Genomic DNA, 21922 nt, shown 5'->3' on the forward strand with positions numbered 1-21922 from the left:
CCAGAAAGTCTATGCCAGCGGGGTGAAATAGCTGTGCTGGTGGAATGAGTGTTCTACACTGGAGCTGCAAAAGACTCATAACAAAGATCAGGGCTGTCCTGAAAGGCACCACAGCCATCCTCAGTGACACAGAGGCCTCGAACTCCTCCAACAAGCAGTCAGGTACCTGCCAGGAAGCCAGCATGATGAGTTCATCCTGGAGACCAAGTGGCACATGTCTTCCCCTCCAGAGCCAGGAATCAATGCTTGACATGAGGGCCAAAGCTTCTCCAGGAGAATCTAATGGCTTAAACAGAAACTCATAGGAGAATCCAAAATGCCTCAATGCAATAACACATTAATGCCTCAAAGCCATAACACCCTCCTTCTCCTTCTCCACCTATTTATTCTGGCAACTTTCCTCAGTTGGAACATCTTCATTCAGTGCCATACTGATGTTATCCAACTGGCATTAAGTTGTCCACCAGTTTTTAATCCATAACACTGACTTACCTCTCTTTGTACCCATGATGTTAAGAGAAGCTATGAGTTTAGCATAAAGTACAATGCAATTATGACCTCCTTGGTCTAAAAAAGAGCCATTCTAATTTCAAGAAGGAGTTAATTGTCCAATAAGTCCAGTAACTAATGAGAATATGGGAAAAGAAATAGTTGAATTAGATTGTTGATGTATATCATCTCTTAGATGCTGTTGAATAGCTTGTTCCTCTAGCTGTAATTCCATTTATCCTTCTGGGGTTAAAGTATGAAAAGAGAACAAATCAGATTCAGACTGAAAAATATTAAATGGATGTGTCAGTTGGTGAGTAAGGAGCCCTCAGATGTGATAAAGCCAAATAATATCATCTAGCATTTTAAGAACAACTAGTCCATTGCTACCTCCTAATAGAGGGCTTTTGGGGCTTGATAGTGTGCTATGTTAAAATGTACCCCAAATAATTCCAGGGGGATATTTATTGTACTTTATCAGATGCTATTATTAACCAATAACTTTAAACTTGTTTTAGTACTTGATATAGTTTTAAAAGTTTCAGGAGGTCTATAGGACACAACAGGATATCATCCATATATTGAAAAATAATTGCATGAGGCCACTGTCATTTGATTGGTGCTAGTATGTGATACACAAAATTTGATATATAGTAGGACTGTTAATTATCTCTGGAAACAGTATTTTTTAATGAAATCTATGGATGACAGCTGAGTTTTTTATAGGTAAAACCAAACATTTCACAATTATAAGGGACCAAAGGAATCATAAATAAGCAATCGTTTAGTTCTGTCACTATCTCTAGACAGTGTTGTTGAATTTTCTCATATGTTCGTTGCATGTTTGTATTTCATCATCTAAATGTTTATTAATTTAAGATACCCATATTTGTATTTCTATTAAATTTGGGAAGGACATTTTCCCCTTTCTTTAAGTATTCTAGATGTTAATCCTTTGAGAAGTAGCTATTTTTCCCATTCTTTGAAATGTCTCTTCACTCTGTTAATGGTCTCTATTGCTGTGTAGAAGCTTTTTAATTTGATGTAATTTCAGTTGTTGATTGTTTGTGATGATTCCTGTGCAATATGGGTTCTGCTTACAAAACTTTTTACCTACACATATGTCCTCAAGAGTTTGCCTAGTCTATCTCCCAACAGATTAAGTGATTCTGTTTTAATATTTAGATTTTTTACCCATTTCAATTTTATTTTAGGGAGTAATTAGTGATATAGATCTAGGTTTAATCTCCTGCATGTAGAAAGCTAGATTTCCCAGCACCATTTATTAAACAGGAAATCAATCAATCAGGAAAAGTTCTGACTCCTTTGTCAAAGGTAGGGTAGCTGACTGTGCTTGGAGTTTTTCTGCATTCTCTGTTCTGCTTTACTGATCCTCAAGTCTTTTGATTAAGTATCATGTTATTTTTCTCACTATGGCTTCATAGAATAACTTCAAATAAGAAACTGAAATTTTGCCCTTTTTATTTCTAATTTAATGGATTTTGTCTTTTCTTTCTCTGTTTTAGTAGAGCAGCCTAAGGGTGTGTATTGTCTTTAATTTTTCCAAGAAGCAAATCTTTGATTCACTAATTCTTTGTGTTGTTTTCTTATTCTCAGTTGGATTAACTTCTGCTGTGTACTTTATAATTTCTTTCTTAATACAAGATGTTATTTTAACTTGTTCATATTTTTCTAGGTCCTTGAGGTTCAAAATTAGGTTATTTGTTTTAAATTGCTGTTGCTCTGATGCTGGGATTTATCACTATAAATTTCACTTATAAGAGTGTCCTAGTTGTGTCCTAATTTCTAGTAGGTCATGTTGGAGAATAGAAATTTACAATGGCTAATTTTAAATACTTATCTAAGGGATGAATTCGGGCAAGACATTTTTTGTAATATCCTAGGGGGGTTACCATTATCCAATTAGGAGTGGGACATATCTCCCACTTATTAAGACTTAGACTAAGACTAAGACTAAGACTAGTAAGATTAAGCCTAAGAATAAGACTAAGAATATGACTAAGGCTACAAAGACCAACACTCCAGGGCAAAATCTCCATTAATTTAAAATCACTACCCCCCTCTGAGTCATCTGATAGTTCCCTTCTCAAGTTGTAAATGCTGAGGTTCTAATTGCCTCATAGCTTTTTATTCTACTGAACAACTGGTCATCCTGGGTCACTACTGTACCACCATTTTGAATTTCTCTCTCTCTCTCTCTCTCTCTCTCTCTCTCTCTCTCTCTCTCTCTCTCTCCCTCTCTCTCTTTTTCCACTGTGCACCATAACACCTGGCAGGAGTCCCTAATAATGTAATACTGGGGTGACTGTTCAATTGTAGCAAATGTGTAATATCTTTATTTTACTGCAACTCATTCTTTTTACAAGATGATATTATTTGATTTCATTGAGTTTATGCAGATTTTGTTGTTTCTTTTTATAATTTACTTTTAATTTTACTGCACTATGATCTCGTAAATGCCTAAGTTATACCTATTGTTTTGCATTTATCTAAGTATGTTCTATGTGGCAATATGTGGTTCACTTTGGAGAAAAAACCTATGTGTAGCTAAAAAAGTATCTATTCTTTTATTGAGTGAGCACATGTAGACAACAACTGAGTCCATTTGTTCAAAAATTTGGTTCTATGCAGATATTACTTTGTTGATTTTTTGTCAAATTGATCTATTTGTGACACCGAGGTTCCCCAATACAATTGTTTTAGTGCTTATCAGAATTTTCATATACATGTTTGTTTTACAATTGGATGCACCAGTATTTGGTGCATAAATATTTATGATTGTTATTCCTTCCTCTTGAATTATTACTTTAGCAAGTATATAGTGAACTTCTTTGTCTCTTCTGATCTGTCTTGACTTGATATATACCTTGTCTGGAAATGTAATGACTATTTATTTTTTACTCTGGTTTTCTGTGGCATCATTAACTTTTATTCTAAGAATGTATTTTTGACTTAAATATGGTTCGTGTATCCTGCATTGTGTGGACATCTAAACTTTGCAGTAGTTATGTTGCTTGAATACCCACAAATTTTGAAAAACTTCAAATTTAAGATAAGGTCAGGAAAATGCTTTTTAAGTGCATTTTATATTTTAAACTTTAAGTATGCTATGCATACTACAGTTATGTAATTTAGTTTAATAACATACAGTATTAATAAAGGTCTTTGAAAGCCTAGGGCATTTTAGGAAATATTTTAGGTAGCATCTTAGGGATATTAAAGGTTTAAGAAGAACATACGAAGAACACTTGATTTAGCTACACATGGCACACCGCGCTGATAGAATGCTGCAATGCTGATGCACCTGCCAAATTGCAGAGCAGCAGACAATCAGCAGGAAGGACAACAGATAACAGTCTCAGACTAGCTACTTGCAAATCTGCCACACACACGCACATGCAAATGTGCACACACACACACACACAATTGTTGAGAATATGTGTAGTTTTTAGAAAATTCCAGAATTTTCTCATTTATGGCAAAATTCTGAGGACAAAGTCATGAATGATTGAGACCACAAACTCTAAACTACAATTCTGCAGGGATATACTACACTGCTGAATCATATTTTTTAATTAATTCTGCCAATCTGTTTCTTCTAATCTGTGAGTTGAGAGTTGAGATCATTCACATAGATGATTATACTGATATGTATTGACTTACCCTCATCATTGTATTGTATTCCAGTTGTTGATTCCCTTTCTTTCTCTTCTGTTTAAATTTTGCCCTGTCTGATGGATTTATTCTATTTAGATTTTTGGATTTTTTGCCTTTGTTTCACTTTTTTGGACATCCTTCAGAAATTTTTGCAGTGCTGAATTGATGGCCATGAATTTCTACATGTGTTCTTTGTAATAGAAGTATCTTACTATTCCATTTATTTTGGAAGACAATTTTGAGGGTGCAATAATCTGGGTAGGACATTGCTTTCTTATTGCACTTGAAGTACTTCACTGCAATCTCTTCTTAAGGGTTTGTATTGTAAAGTGTGCTGAGATTCTTAGAGTTTTGTTTATACATGATATAGTGTTTTTCCTCTTCCAATAGCTTTTAATATTGTATTCTTGTGTTGAATTTCTGGTATCTTGACTATTATATGCTTTGGGAGTTTTTTTTTTTTTTTTAATCATTACTTTTTGGAGTCCTATATGTCTCTTTTATCCATATGTCAAGGTCTTTCATAATGCTTGAGACGATTTCTGCTATTATTTCTGTGAACAGGTTTAGAATGTCATTTCCACTATCTACTGCTATTTATCTTTGATCTGTCCTGATCTGTGCATAAGTCAATGGAGACCCGAGAGGAGGAGTGAGGATGAGAAAGGGACAAGAGATGCAAAGAATGCAGACAAGACAGTGCTCTGATCAAGTCTCATTTATTCAAAGAAGGAGTGACATTTATATAGGGTGTTGGGGAATGAGGAAGTTGGGGTCCAACATGTCAGCAGGTAACTTAGCAACAGTGGAGACTGGAGTTTAAAAGTAGTTCAAATCTCCTGTGCACGGGCTCATTAGCATAACTGCTGCACAGGCCAAACCACAGGGACGTGTGGTGGGCTAGGTGAGGAGAAATAGAAACTTAACTACCAAATAGAAACTTAACTCCTAGAAGACATTAAGATGGCTTTTGTATATTAATATAAGATGGCAGCTAATTATAGGGTCTCCGACAGGTCCCTCTTTCCTTTAAAATACAAGAGGCTGTATCCTTGAGGAGACTGTGCCTGTCTTGGGTCAGGACTCTTTCACACGGGCCCAATTCTGCCTTACCCATCATTGGAGGCAGGGCAGCAATAGGCCTAGCTCCTGTCCTAGGCAGCGGTTGGTTAGCGTGTGTGAGGCCCAGTTGCCCATCTCTGGCTATCCAGCCTATCACACCAAGGTAAGAGAAGTGAAGTGGACAGCTTACTTTCACAAAGCATCACCATAACGTGGCCTTCTGGCCTCCATGTAACTTTCTCTATCAGCCATTTCAAGCCTGTGGTAATGGACCTGTATAGGTTGCATTTTTATGGCATCCATCTGTTGTTTGACAAAAGCCATCAATTTATTAAAAAGGAAAGGGCCTAATGAAAGTAAAATTAATAGTCCAAGCAGCTGTCCAAGCAAGGGAAGAAGAAAGACAAGAATCCATTTTAGGCATTCCAAACAGGGTTTTCAAATATCTCTCTTCTTCTTTTTACCAGGTCTTCTTGCAGTTTTTTTTTTTAATTTTGTTTCAAACAATGCTGGACTTGTTTGCATAAAAGCAGCAACATTCCTGTAAAGCTAAGCACCCCCTCCCTTGCTGTGCAGTAAGAAGAACTAGTCCTCTCCTATTCTGGAGGACCACCTCTGCAAGGGAGTCTAATTGGTCCTGGACATCTTGTATCATGCTAGATAAGGCCTGAACACCATCTATCAACTGGTTAGATAATTTCACATGCAATTGTATAGGCACTTCCAAACCTCAGATCCTGTTGCCAGGGCTCCAAAAACACCAATCCCACCAGTAGAGAGATGAGCTGCACTGCTCGTTTAGAGCGACCTGTGGTATAATCAAAATTAGCAATAGGAATGGGCTCAGCTCCGGGTAGCACCTCTATGTTAGGTAACAAGATGGCTGTGACACATATCCCTGACCAGTTGGTAGGGAGGTATGTGAAGGCCAGGTTTCCTCCACAGATGAACACTTGCCCCCTGGCAGGGCAAAGAGGGGTAATCCAGTTGGGTATAGAACTGCATTTAGTGAAGGTGCCAAACCCAATGTAAATCAGAAGTATTGTTTTAAATCTTCCCTGAAAACGGGGAATTTTTGAAAACTATAGGCTTCATTCTAAAGGGAAGGCTGGCACTACAATTTAAATGGTGTGGTCCCTAAAATGATGGCAAGGTAGAATTTGAGGGAACAGCAAGGGGCAAAGTGCCCTGGGCCATGCACATTCAACAATCTTCAGCTAAAGTTGGATTAGAGGCATTTAGCGCTTTATAAGTAGCCTCTAAAATATTTGAGGTCTGGGTGCCCAGATAAATTCCCCATGATTTTGGAAGTGCCAGGGGATGATAGTGAATTTGAGGGAACATTTTATCTACAATCTGTTTGACTCATTCTTGTACCATATGTTCTCTGATTTATCTTGTGGTCCTCCACCATCAGAAATGTGAATAGGTGGAGTCTGGTGCCAATATGTTGATTGCCCAGGTGCGCCAGTGCATGAAACTTGGACAATACTTGTGTGAGCCTAAAACTTGTGGGAAATAGGGCCAGTTGCTTCCAAAAGTACCTCTGGAATCTGTTTGCAATATAACTGTAAAATATGTCTTATTGTTATATGTGCATTCTTGTACAGAAATATAGCAAGAAGAATGCATTGACTCATGGAACATTTTACATTCCTTAGGACATGGGTCTAATTCGTCCTTAATTTGGTGGTCATAGGAGGCTTGAAGTAACATATCCATTCTTGTTTATAGCCCCCTCCTGTTTGGGATCTGTAGGTAATGTATACCATCTTATTACAATCTGTAATTTTAGAGTAAAAGGTGGGCTGAGTTATAACCATACCTCTCTTACATTTGCATGACAAACAGTGGCAGTCAGAGCCCCTTTATTGGGAGGGGGTCCAAGACCTCCTTTGCCTGGCAAAGGAAGAATCACCATAATCCCAAGGGACAGGATCCATGTTCCCGATTTCATTATCTGATAAACAAGAGATGGAAATGATCTGTCAGGGGGCATTTTCATCCCTGGAGTCATCTGTAAAATTATCCTCTATTTGTTGAACTTGATCTATTTGTTTAACCAATCATTCTGGAAGCCATCTTGCAGACTTCATCTCTTTAAAGTATATGCATACTGATCCTCATCCCCAGATAAGAACTGCATCTGGACTATGCCACGAGTTAGTCAGGGGTCCCCCCATAGTATGGAAGCAAATTGCATTTGTGTTTCAGTATGCCAAAAACGGGTGGCTGCTGATTGTCCAGTGGCATCCAATTTTCAAAATTCAGGATCAATAAGGCATGAGATAAGATATTTCTAAGTAACCCCCCTGTGGGGTACCATTCCCCCTTTTTCATTTTATCTACAGTGTGTTTTAGGAAGAGGTGTGCCCTTTCAACTCTGCCTTGACCTTGAGTGCTATAAGGTATGCCCATTATATGGTTAATATTGAGATGTTGGCAGAAATGTGTGAAATCAGAACCGGCATAGCCCGGACCATCATCAGTCTTTAGATGTTGTGGGCATCCCAAAACTGTTGAGGCAGTCATCCTATGGCCAATCACATGTTTGCCAGCCTCGCCAGTCTGGAGAGAGGCAAAAATGAAACCACTGAAAGTATCTGTAGTCACATGAACATACTTCAGGTTGCCAAACTCAGGAATGTGGGTGAAATCCATTTGCCATAATGCATTGGGGATTAGTCCTCTGCAATTAACTTCAAAATGTGGAACTGCAAGATGTGTGGCACAAGAGGGGCAATTTTTTACTATCAGTCTGGCTTGTTCTCTAGTGATCTTGTGCATAAGACGGAGGGTTTGGGCATTGAGATGGTGTAATTGATGACGACTCTTTTGTGCTGAAGTAACATTGTCATCGTGATCACTGGAGCTAACATTAGCTAAAGTACAAAGGAAAGCTTGCAGTTGAGGCACCAGGTCTGCTGCGTGATTACCATTGGCCAGAGGTCCTGGTAACCCAGAGTGAGCACATAGATACCCAATAAAAATAGGGCAAGTTCTTTTTATAATAAGCACCTGTATTTGCCTAAATGGTTCTCCAGTGCTGGGGGCACTTTTGATTTGGCCAGCTGTTTCTATCAGGGACACAGAGTGTGCAATATAAGTGCTCTCAGTATATAAATTCACAGGCTGATTGGGAAATGCTGAAAGGGCTGCAGTGACAGAATGCAACTCTGTGATCTGGGCTGATGTACTGTTTGTTTGGAAGGATACAGTTTGGTTTTAAAAAACATAGACAGCTAAGCCAGTTGAGCCATCAGTAAATACTAATAAGGAATTTTTTAATAGTTTGAATGATGTGACCATAGGGAAGATAAGCGAGTGTCTACTGGCAAATTCAACAAGCTTGTCTGGGGGATAATGGTTGTCTATAAGTCCTATGTAGGAAGCAAGGGCAATGGGCCAGAATTCAGTTTTTTTCATGAGCCAATCAATTTGTTCTTTGGTATAAAGGCAGTACAATAACATCTGGCTCCTTGCCAAAATAATACTTTTCTTGTTGTCTTTCCGAGAGAAAGAGGGTAGATCTGGCCTGATAGTAGGGTTCAATGACCTTTTTAGGTGTGGCTGACATGTGGACCAACATTGATGGTGCTGTTTGCCAGAAGACAGCAGGTGGAGAGAGAGGGGTCTTGCATAAGTAAATTTAAAGGATTTACCAGAATCTCTAAAAGTAATGGTCTGAGATTGGATAGCCTGTTCAACATCACTGCATGGCCTGTCTTCCTTCTGGGGAGAGTTTATGAGGGGAGGTAGGGTCAGGATTATCATGTAAAATATCATAGAGGGGTTTTAACTCACTTTTACTAAGCTTTAAGTAAGGCATGATCCAGTTAATGTCCCCAAGAAGTTTTTGGAAGTCATTTAAAGTCTGAAGTTTGTCTAGCCTCAACTGTATCTTCTGAGAAGAAATCTGAGGTCACCTCATTTGAAAACCCAAATATGTGTATGGATCGGTGAGTTGAACCTTGCCAGGGGCTATCTCAAGTCCCTTATCATGTAAGGCAGTCTTTAATGTATCATAGCATCCTAAGACTCTTTCACCATTTTTCCAGCTATCAAGATGGCATCCATATGATGAATGATATATATTTCTGGCCAGTGATCTCTCACAGCCTGTATTGCTGAAGCAACAAATGACTGGCATAAGGTGTGGCTATGGGCCATACCTTGTGGAAAGACTCACCATTGGAATATTTGCATAGGAGCTCTAAAATTAATAACTATTAAGCTAAAAGTGAAACATTTTTGATCATCTGGATGTAAGAGGATAGTGAAGAAGCAATCCTTGATATCTATGATGATCTTAAAATATCCCAAAGGTATAACAAGACGTGAAGGGAGGCCTGGCTTTAAGGTTCCCTTCAAGACCATGGTCTTGTTTACTGCTCTAAGGTCTTATAGCAATCACCATCTCCCTGATTTCTTTTTAATGACAAAAATGGGAGTGTTCCATGGGGAATTACTAGGAACTATATGGCCTTCTTCAAGCTGTTCCTGAACCAGCTGTTGTGCAGCCACTAGCTTTTTAGAAGTGAAAGGCCATTGATCGACCCATACAGGATCTTCTGACAGCCATGTAATTTTCTCCACCTGGATCACAGGAGAGTCAGTGGCTCCTACAGAAAATGGCCCAGCCCAGCTCAGTCTGTTTTTGGCACAGTCTCCATGGGCTTTGTCATTCCTGTATTATTTTTTCCAAGACCCTTACCAGGTGAATATCCACTATTTAGCATTTGAACAGTGACAATGGCATTTGGGTTATCCATAATTAACCCCATTTGTGCCAGTAGATCTCTGAACTTGTTTGATACTAGTGAGAGAGGAACTCACATCTCCCTTGGAGGGCAGTTTTCTCCACACCCAAGTAGCTGCCATTTGAATTTGAGCATAGAGCCCTGCATCAAACTACATTTGGGCATCTTTATCTGCATAGCAGCCTTCTCTCGCTAATATGTCAAAGTTCCACCCATTGTTGGCTTGTGTATTACGTCTGGTGGTATCTTTACACTTTTCTATATATTTTGATTTCTATAAAAGATAATCCTCTCCTGATAAGTTTGCTTGGACTAATGCTTGCCAGTCTATGTGTGAGCCAATTCTCAGCCACAGAATCCATGATTTTGGCAGTATATGGGGCCGGAGCTCTGTATTGTGCCACCGCTGTTTTTAATTATCTTATCAGTTTGAAATCAAAACCAATATGGTGGCAGAAAATTCAGCCCTATGCATGCACCGTTTCCATCACAGGGAGAGCTTCCATATCACCGAGCTCCAATATTGCGCCAGGCTGGAGGGTAAATTTAGAGATCTTGTCACTCTGGGAGTGGGTCACTGAATGGAAGAAATCCTGGAGGAAATTCTGGCGTTTGTTTCAACTTTAATTTTAGATTTTTCTATTTTTAGCCCTTTAATGGGCTATTATGTCATGATATCCTTTCTATAATGCCACCTGCTCTTTTAAAAGCTCAATTTTGTCTCTTAATTCTTTCCTAAGGTCAGAAGCTGAACATGTTGGGGAGGTGGTAGAACTGCTACAGTATGGAGGAGGGTGCTGTGTGTTGACTGGCCAATCATGATTATGGTTTCTTGAGGCCCCTTATGCCAAACTATCCCAATCCACATCATCATCATCATCTATTTTAGCCTCCAAGGTTAATTTGGGGTAAAGTTTGGCTTTTGTCTTGCCTCCCTCTAAGTCCTAAAAGACTGGGTTTTTGTTTTGGAGACCTATCAGTTTGATGGCTGTGTCTCTTCATCTTTGCTATCCTAGGCACCATTTATCTCTTCCTCATTATCACTATCAAAGGACATAATGTCCTAGTCTTTATTAGGTGTGTTGGTCCTCTTTGTTAGCTCAGTTTTGCCCTTCATATTTTCTCCTTCTAATATAATTTCACCCCTTTGAACAACATTAGTGATTACCGGATAGTTCTGTCTGTGAGACAAAATTTCATCTATTAGGCCCCAATAAGAAAAATCAGTTACTAGAACCTCCTTGGGCCCCAAAACATCATAATAGTCTTTAAGAGTGTCACCAACCCTTTTGCACTGTTTGTGGTCAATAGTCCCTTCAGTAGGAAATCAAGGACAAACTTCTTCTATATAATCAAAATAATGACACAATTGTTTAATTTTAACCTTTACTCCTTGTGCTGTTACTTTCCTAAACTTTCAATAAAAATCTCATGTTGGCCAAAATGTGTAATTGTCATTATAAAAAAGAGAGGAAAAGAAAGTGCTCTAAAGGATATAGCTGCATGTATATTTAAGGGTATAAGATATCACTGAGTTTTTGTTGGATCATTGAACAGAACTGTTTGCAGCCTCACTGTTTGAATATCCACTTTATATGCTTTAATTTTGTAACTTGAACAACTATTTCTAAGATGACAGTATGTAATCTTTTAACTAGTGATTTCCTATTGTTTATTTTTTTGAAACTGAATTACTTGTACCCCTTTTCTGTTTTTTATTTCCTTCTTGAATAACATTTTTAAAAATCTCATGTTGGCTCATTTCTTGTCCCATAATTGCTGTTCACTCACCAAGGTGCAGAAAATGCATCGGGATCCCTTGTAGACTTTCCTTCTGTTCTGTTTTGGTGCTGGCTTCATGAACGGCATCCCTCACTGGATCCCCTATTATTGAGCCCCACTTTTGGTGCCATTTGTCATGGAGTGCCACAGGTTGGGTGCCACAGGTAAGTCAATGGAAACCCTAGAGGGGGAGTGGAGATGAAAAAGGGACAAGAGATGCAAAGAATGGAGACAAGACAGTGCTCTGATCAAGTCTCATTTTTTCAAGGAAGAAGTGACCTTTATATAGGGTGTTGGGGAATGAGGAAGTTGGGTTCCGACATATCAGCAGGTAACCTAGCAACAGTGGGAAGTCTTAGCGAGACTGGGGGTTAAAAGTAGGTCAAATCTCCTGCGTGTGGGTTCATTAGCATACCTGCTGTATGGGCCAAACCACAGGGATATGTGACTTCAGGCAAACAGGCTAAGTAGGAGAAATAGAAACTTAACTACCAAATAGAAACTTACACGTCCTAGAAGACGTTAAGATGGCTGGTTTCTGTTAACATAAGATGGCAGCTAATTACAGGGTATCCCACATTTATCAACACCATGCTATTTGTCTTTGCATCATGTAGCAGATGTTGAGGTTGATTTTTTTGTGGTCTCTTGTTATTTTTTAAGAAGACATTCATATGATCATCAACAGTCACAACTCTGTATTCTAGATCTGTTATTCTATCTTCATATTAGTTGATTCATCTTTGTGTACTGTCAGTAGAGATTTCAATCTCTTGAATATCATTTTGATTCTGTGTTATGAAATCCAGTTCTTCCCTTTGTTAGGCATTTGTAGGGAGCAGCTCAGAATGGGTGCCACTGTCCTGCCCCTCCCACCTGAGAGCATTTTGTGTTTCAGCCTACATTGCCCATGATCCTTCCCTTGCCTACAATGTGCATGACGTAAGCACTTTCCCGCTTCAGCCTACATCTCCCATAATCTCCTCTTGTTGACATCATGTCCACTTACCTATGTGCCTACTTATGACTTCCTGCTAGTCTGATAGGCCCAAGGCATATGAGAAGATCCAAGCTGGCCCATCCTGTAAGGCCACGTCCCCTTTGACTCTATTTAAGCCATGTACACTTCCTGAATAAACGAGACTTGATTGGAATCTCATCTTGTCTCTGTCTCTCTTTTCTCTTGCTCAGCCCCCCATCTCTGTCCCCTCTCCAGGCGAGGCCTATGGACCGGATCAAGTGGTGCCCAATGTGGAGCTCGACCTAGCATGAGGGATATTGACGCGGGACCATTCAAGGGAGTAAATCACTGGCTGGTGTGACTGTTTTGGGACTTCGTTCCTGAGATCTGTGCAGATGGCCACCTTACGTCTCACCTGAATCACAGTATGTGAATGGGATTAGCATGGGGCAAGCACTAAGTGAACATAAATTGTTTGTGAATGGCCTCAAGGAGGCACTCAAGATTAGAGGGATTAAGGTTAAAACAAAAGACTTGCTTCGGTACTTTCAGTTTATACATTCGTTGTGTCCATGGTTCCCTCTAGAGGGCACCATCAATTCAAATAGGTGGAAAAGAGTAGAAGATGCTCTCAAAGACTGTTATGGCGTTTTTGGCCCAGAAAAGATCCCGGTAACTGCTTTTTCATATAGGACTTTAATCTCTGAGCTGCTGACACAACGTCACGCAGATCCCCAGATCGTGGAGACACTTGCTCAGGGTGAGGCTGCCTTATCTGCCTCCCACAGTTGTACTCCGCAACCACCTAACTTATCTAAAGCACCCAGCCCTCCAGGCTCTGTGGTCCTTGATATCCCGGAGCCTTTTCAAGATGGCAACTTGCTGCCACTTCCTTTTTCCCTAACCATCTCCTTCATTATGGTCATCATCTCTATAACTATCTGTGCAGTTAATTTTGTTTTTGGTTTTGTCTAAAGATTTATTCATCTTTGTATTACTATTGCTACTCTCACTTTAGAAAATTCATTTGGGATGTTTTTATTTCTTACACGAGTTTCTGAAATTTTGGGGGGACAATTGGCTGTTTTGGATTGCATCATGCTTCCATGCTTTTTCATTTTCTAATTTTTTTTTAAATGGGTTTTTGCATTAAGGCTTGTAAATTGCTTATGGTAGATGTGTTTTTTCCTAATATAAAGACATCTTTAGGTAATAACTACTTTTCAGAGATGTCTTCTAGGTGTAGCTGGACGTTGACATTTCATTCTGTCTCAGAATCCTCTCTTCTAGTTATACATCCTGTTTGGCTTACCAGCCTGGTTCTTTAGTACTGTACTGTAGTATATTTTATGGCCCCCAGACAATCCAAGTTTTATATAAAAAGAAGATCAGCTATTTCATCTTAGCTAAAGTACTATGATCAGTAATAACAATAACATTTAAAAAACCCTGGAAAATGACAAACTGTAACAGCTGATACTTTGTCACTTTTAACCACAGATACAAGATTTATAGTTATATAGCAAAATCTAAGACCAATAAAATATTTATATTCAAGGCCGGAGGTTTAGCTCAGCAGCTAAAGTCCCTGTTTGGCAAATGTGATATCATGAGTTAATCTCCAGTACCAAAAAAATGCCCATTCAATAGAGCAATTTTATCCTCTTTCACCATAAAGTGGTATTAAATAATTGCATAATGTAATCAGTTATCTATAGATTCTTAAGAGTAAGTGATATGGATGTTGTAGCATGAAGAAAAACGTGAAAACAGATGGATTATGAAAAAACAAATATGTGAGAAACATGGTAAAATTAATATATAAGGTCCTGTTAAGGAATGAAGAGAAATTAGTGGTATTAGATAACAATAATATAGATGACCAAGTAGGAATATTATAAATTAGAGGGAGAGGTGATTGTTATAAACCTCATGTGTAGACTTAGATCAATTCTTAATTTGTAGAATTATATAAATTTCATTTGAGATGCTTTTGCTGCATCCTATAATTTTTAGTACATTGTTTTTCCATCTTTGCTTATCTCAATATATTATATCTTTTAATTTATAAATTTATTCCATTAATATTAAAATAATATTTGATATTGATTCATTTATATATAAGGCAATTATTAGCAGGTAAACATTTTCTACTGTTATTTTATTACTTATTTTAGCTTAAATTATTCATTATTGCTTCTCAGGCAGTTTATATATCTCCTTTTACTTGTAGTTAGGTGATACCAAATTATTTTCTTTATTCAGTTCATTTTTTAATAATGCTGGACCTAAGTAAACAAGTGTTCTATTAAAATGCATGTCAAACCCTTTATTATGTCCTTTATATAATTCTAAGTCTCCTTGAATTTTCATACTGATTATAGCTTTATGTTGATTATTGAACCTCCTCCACATTCATGGGCATCACTTAACATGGAAAGACATCCATGGAGGGGTATAAGGATGTGTGCCAGATTAGATTGCAATTGTTGTGTGATCAGTAAGGATGCAAGTCTATTATCTCTATGAAGTTCCTTCTGCTGAGCTCAGCACTGATCAAGATTAAAAGGCCTCTCAGTAGGCTGGGGATTTAGTTTAGTGGCTCAAGCTCTTGCCTGGTAAGTACAAGAATGCGAGTTTGATTTCCAGTACAAAATAAAACCCTTCTCAGTGAACAACACTGTGAGTATCTGCATTGATTGTTGATGAAGATTGCAGGGATTCTCAATGAAAATGGATGCCAAAGTCCTGCTGAATTTAATTTTATCTCATTGGAGAAGTTGCAACTGAAGGTATCTTATTGGTTACTGGGTCTGTCTTTTGAGCCTACCTATGGTGGTTATGGTATTGATATCTAATGAGAGACATCTATGAAGTAGGCACAGAACAGAGGCCTGAACCACAGACACATATGGAGTGACTAATATTCTGGAAAAAATACTGTCTTTTAACAACTCTGGTAATTGGTGTACAGGTGTTCATACTGTAACATTGGTTCTTACGCATGAAATAAAGATACTTTTGAAATACCCAGGGAGCTAACAAGTGTACAAGAGCTATAGTGCCACAAAGTCTAGCTCACTGTGGTGGTTGAGTCAGTGTCTAGAGTACAATCACACATAGTAAAATCACGGCTATGGCTATAACAGTGATTCCCTTGATGACATATTGGCTTCCATAATGGAGACAGAGATGCCAGTTTTGAAAGTTGGAGGGTGAAAGGGATAACAACAGATTGGGGGATGGGGTTTTTGTAAGATTAAGACAAATACAAGTTTCTTTCCCAAAGTACCTAAATATTCGCTGCTTCTTGGGATGAGAGAAAGTAACAAGGTTTTAAATTTCTCATTTTATATAGCTTTTCAAAAAATGTTTTAGTTTCTCAAAACTGTCATTGTAGCTTGTCCTCAGGATCTTAAATATGCTATTGCATTGTTCTAGTAACATGTCACCTCAAACACCTGTGAGTCTGTGTAGTGAAGCTTACTCAAACTACCTCTGTTATTCATAACTTTTCTTTACCTGAGAACCAAGCTATGCTCCCTTTCTGCATCTGATCTTGAGCCTGGTCTCAGATGAAACAGATGACAGACTCTCAGCAGCAACCTTGCCAGGGTCAAACATAGCAAAGAATGTGTGCTGTGCTGCTTCTAGTTTGAGGAACGATAGGACCTAGGTTGCTGATTTCTCTTGATCATTTCACATTCTTGTAGGAAAGACAAGGGGCAATGACAGGTTAAAAAACACACTTTCTGCTCTGTTAAATTTGTGTTTCTTTTTTAAATTTTATTTTAAAGAGGGTAAAATTAAACATAACAAAATGGAACATAAGAAAACTGTAATAAATACAGATTTCATAGAAAGACAACTGGAGATCTTCACTATCATATTGTCTCTTATTTTCTTTAGTTTTCCATATCTTCACATTACAGTGAATTCATATCAAACAACATAGTATAAAACTAATCAGAATAGGATGATGAAGGTATTTTAAGTCTTCAAGACCAGACAATAAGGCAGTCAACAATGGCTGTCATAGTGTCTCTCATTCTCTTGAAAATAGCTGTTCATACTCTCACATGAACTGAAATTAAACAAAAGAGATTAGAATCATGCAGAACAAAGTATAATAGTATTGCTGGATTTCACATCACGATGCTATGGAATCAGCACTGGACACCTTAGTGTCTCTTTTTTCTTCAAAGTACTTGTTCATTTTATCATGCATTATATAATCAGTTCTCATAAACTCTTTAGGAGAAGTTTTGCACATGCATGAGTCTCTACATATATCGCTATCCTTTCTGTATTAAGAAAAAAAACAAGATAAAACAAAACAGATTTCTAGAAAAACAGAAAACAAAAAAGACATATAAAACCACAACACAAGATGATCTACAATAGTTACTATGGTGTCTGTTGTTATCTTCAATAAAATTGTCTATATCATCAGGAATAGTATAATTGAGAACATAAAATATTAATAAAAGCAAAATATTGGAGACTAAGACTTCAAAAGCAGGTAAGAGTCAAACCAGAGTCAGTATCCTGGTGAATCTTGTCCTCTTCAGACTATTTGTCTATACTCTCAGACTTGATACTATCATAACAGATTTGCATAAAATCAGTCAAGACAAAACAGCAATTAACAAACCAGATTCAAATAAGATAAGTCATAAAAATACAGTGTAAATTACTCAGGGCTTCAGATTAAGTTAATAGGAAATTAGGATGGTTACCATAGTGTATCTTGCTATTTTTGGAATAGCTGTCTGTGCCCTCAAATCTAGTACAAGTAGACAGACTGGAACAGAATATAATCAAAATAAATAGAGTGATGAGAATAATGTGGCTTTTAAATCCTGATACACTATTAACAATGTCCTCTGCCTTCCTTTTTTTGACAATTCCACTCCTTTGACTTTCACGGGATGCATTGTATATTTTGGGTGCCACTAACTCCTTTAGTTTTTAGATTAGCAGAGCAATCCACTATTTACCTAAGTGGTTCTGAGACCTTTTTACCCCTGGAATAAATCTTAAGTTGTATTTCTTTACTTATATGGTTTCCTTCATTGTAGCTGAGTAATTCTCCATTGCACGTAAGTGTCATGTCTTTCCAACCTATCTACAGGTGCTGGATGACATGCCCCTATTTCTCTCTGGTTCCTTGTCTCATAGAGCATTGCTTTCTCATATATTACTTTCAGTCCATAAACCTTCTTTCAGATTAATTATATTCCCTATACAGAGCATCTCAATGGACACTATCTCCTAATCTACTCTGCCTGTGTTTCTTTTTGTTAGTGTATCAAGGCCATCTATGTTAGAGATTATAGCCAATCTTCTCTACCTTTTTGCTATGCTATTTTTCTGTCATTGATTGTCTACATCTCCTTCATTCCACTGTCTGCCCTGTTCATTGAGGCCTCTCTGCCACTGTTCCTGAAATCCTGGTGTTTTTTTCTCTCTCTCTCTAGAATGTCCTTCAGCGTTTTCTAGGATTAATGGTAATGAACTCCCCTAGTTCCTCTTTGTCATGGAAGCATCTTGTTTCTCCATTAATTTTTCAACAATTTTTCAGGATACATCAATCTGGGCTGGAGGATATTTTCTTTCTGGGCTTGGAATGCTCTTCTTGATTTGATGGCTGGTGTTGAGAAGTCTGTCGTGATTTTGATGGGTTTTTGTTTATAGGTGATCTGTTTCTTTTCTCTGATGGCTTTTAATATTCTGTTTTTATGATGAATTTCTGGGATCTTCATTATTGTATGTATGGGTGTATATCTGTTTTGGTTGTAAGTGGCTAGAGTTCTGCATGCCTCACACATATGAATATCATTTCCTTTTCCTATGCTTTGGAAGTTTTCCTTAATTTTTTCTGTCAATAGCCTTTGTGTTTCCTTCATGTTTACCCTGCTTCTTCACTCACATGTTTCTTCTTAATTTATAGACATTCTTGTCATTTTCTAGCCTTTTTATTGTTACTTCCTGTTTCCTTGTTATTTTTAAGAGAACTTTCCTATCACAATCACACATTGCAAGCCCATCTTCAAATTCTGTTAATCTATATTTAGCTGCTTTCAGGCAATTTTGCCAGCTTTCCATGGAGTTTTTCATTTCCTGGTAATCTCTTTGAATCTATTTCATGTATTCTAGGTTTTTTAATATTCTTCATCAAAGGCCCTTCTCATTTTTCTGTGTTCCTCCATTCTTCTATCTGTGTCTTTATGAGAGGTACTTAGCATTTATTTACTAATCTTCTTATATCTTGCTTGACTTGATTTAGTATTTCAGTTTTGAGTTCATCTATAGAGTCACGAAGGTATTTCTTTATATCAGCTGATGCCTTGTCCAATATTGCATGCTTGCTGCCCTCAATCTCTTCTGCATTAACCTCTCTTGCACTCATTTTCCCTATCTCGGGGTTGGAGGCTTTTATCACTGCTTTCTCTTAGTATGATTCTGGTTTCTTTCATAGAGTTTTATGATGCAGGTCCAGCCCCTCTCCTTATTGGTTATAGTTCTGTAATGCACTGACTAGGGATTGCTGCCCTCCCAAGTTTGCTGTTGTTCCAAGAAGTGCAAGCAGGGGTGGTTTAGCTGACCCCTCCCCTCTGAGCCAGTCAATCATTGGGAGCCTTCACCACATTAATATGTGCCACATGGATGTAACAGGTGGAGGACAACTTTGGGGACACTTTCCTCCCTGGCTGTTGGACCCTGGCCAGGTGCATGACCCAGCCCAAGCAGATGCTACGAATCTGCTCTGGGTAGGGAGCATCCAACTGAAGTTACTGCCATTCCTTGTTCAGGCCCGTCCTGCCCAATTCCAATATGTCATCCATGCAGTCCAGTTTTTCTGTGTTCCTCTGGAGGGAGGACCAAATTCCAAGCACTCACTATGAGGACATGCAAGTCTCCATGCTGGATTTGTTCTCCATTGGGCTCACCAACACTGACTTCAGAGTGACTGCGAGTCAGACCAGCTCTGGAGAGAGCACAGCAACCATGAGTCTGACCGGCTCCCGTAATAGCACCATGACAGCAAAGTCTTAAATTTGTGTTTCTTAATTGGCACCTTATTGTATGCTTTGGTTTGGTTTGTTTTTGTTATAGAGCTTTTATTATTTTCTAGAGTTTCTATCAATATATTTTACCCAGATGTTTTTCACTTTCTAATATTTTCATGAAAGATTGACAACCTTGTATGTCTTAGCCATATAATTTGCTGGTATCACTCCCTTCCATCTTAAATTTTTAAATACTTTTTTTCAGGCTCCATTTTAAATATACATTTGAAAAGTAGGTGTAGTGTTTCAGGTCTGTCACCCAAAACTCCGGGTGGCTGAGGCAGGAGAATCAAACGTTTAAATCCAACCTGTGATACTTGTTTACACACAAGACCCTTTCCTAAAACAGCAGTACTGACTCAGCAAACAAGATATAAATTACTGGAGTTAAGAAATGAATAACCTTAAAATATTCATAGTTCAATGTGTTGCATTTACCAAGTGAGAATCGTAACATTTTGGAATTCATTATTCAGGTTTTAGCAATACTTCATTGACTCATGCTTTTCTATGAGTATATAAACTATATTGTATCTCAAAACTTATTACCTAGTTATAAGCAATATTATTTCAGAAAGCCAGAAATATTTATGATAGTATTTTCTTTGCATTTTGGTAGAATTTTTACATGAATAGCCACATTTTAATCTTTACATACTTACAATTGTATTTCATAGGGTACTGGATTTAGATTGAGACTTAAATTTTGAAAAAAAGATGAGAAATCAGAACACAATTTTGATAGAAAGAGTACTACTTCCACATTGTATTATCTTTTCACTGGAAAATTTTAATTGAAAATAAAATGGATATAATCATTACCAATGTCTGAAGAGTTCCACAGTCCAGAATCTATATGCCAGAGGATAGAATTAATGGTCACCTCGCCTGGCTGTTTTGAGCCACAAGCTGTCTTTGCTAAGAATTTTGTCAGCTGAGAATCTGTAGCTTTAGGATTCCAAGTCTGGTTTATTCAGTTCTTAGTGTCTTTGAACAGTATGTATAACTTTTTATCATAATCAATTATTCAGTATTGGATAAATTATATAATCTATGTTGGAGAACATCAAGGGCAATAAAGTAAAACAATATTCTTTCTTGACAAGTATCTGTTGTAATTTCTGGATCACTAGTGACAATTTTATTGATTATGCACTCTCAAAATAACTTGTGAAATTATAATGATAGAAAAAATTCTTGAGAAAATAAATATAAACACTAAAATAGGATGACAAAGTTTTTGACCATCAACTCATTATAAGTAGAGTTAAATTATATTTATGCTCATCTTTAGGGGAATTCTCTGATACTAGTTAGGCTTTACCTTCATTTGGTTTGTTTATGAAATGTGAATACACTCATCATGGTTTTTTGTGTTCATGTCACTCCCTTCTTGTGGGAAAGGTATTTCAGTTATCACTAAAAGTTTCCCAACATAAAGCATGTTAAAATTACATTACTTCCACTCGGGAGACTGTGGCAGAAGGATTTTGCGAGTTTGAAACCAGCCTGGGCTACAAAGTGAGCTCAAGACCAGCCTGAACTGTATAGTGAAACCCTGTCTCAAAAAGACAAAAAATTACATTACTTAAATGGAGGTACAACCTACTGAAACATGCAGAAGAAATCCACGCATTGTTTAACTAAATTTTCCCTATTATTTTATTTATAGTTTGATTGTTTCTCACCAAAATTTCTATCTTTTCTGAATTATTTTTACTTTCATTGCGTAAACTGAGAAATTTCACAAGTAAATATGAAAATGGCTTGGATTTTATTTGCTCTGAAAGATCAGCAGCAATCTAAGCAATCAAAGAACCGTATCCTATTATGAAGTCCGGTATATGCAACTATTTTTAAACCTTAGTAAATGTTTCTTTATGGTTATTCAAGGCTGTACAACTTGTGCCATATCACATGATAGTAAATGATAGGATGACACTTCTTGGCATGTGTATGCATTTTAGAATAACAGAATTGTCTTCCTGTTACAGTTTCTTTCAGTTTAGTTACATTTTTGTCCACTTTTGGATGCTTAGGAAACTGAATTTTGCTTGAACATAATGTTTAGCTTGATAGTCTGCCAACTGCTTGCTCTTATACAGTTTAAAATGTAT

Source organism: Cavia porcellus, unplaced genomic scaffold (assembly GCF_034190915.1).
Source record: "Cavia porcellus strain 051 isolate PalLab524CR breed Dunkin Hartley unplaced genomic scaffold, mCavPor4.1 scaffold_3, whole genome shotgun sequence".
NCBI classification, from domain to species: Eukaryota; Metazoa; Chordata; class Mammalia; order Rodentia; family Caviidae; genus Cavia; species Cavia porcellus.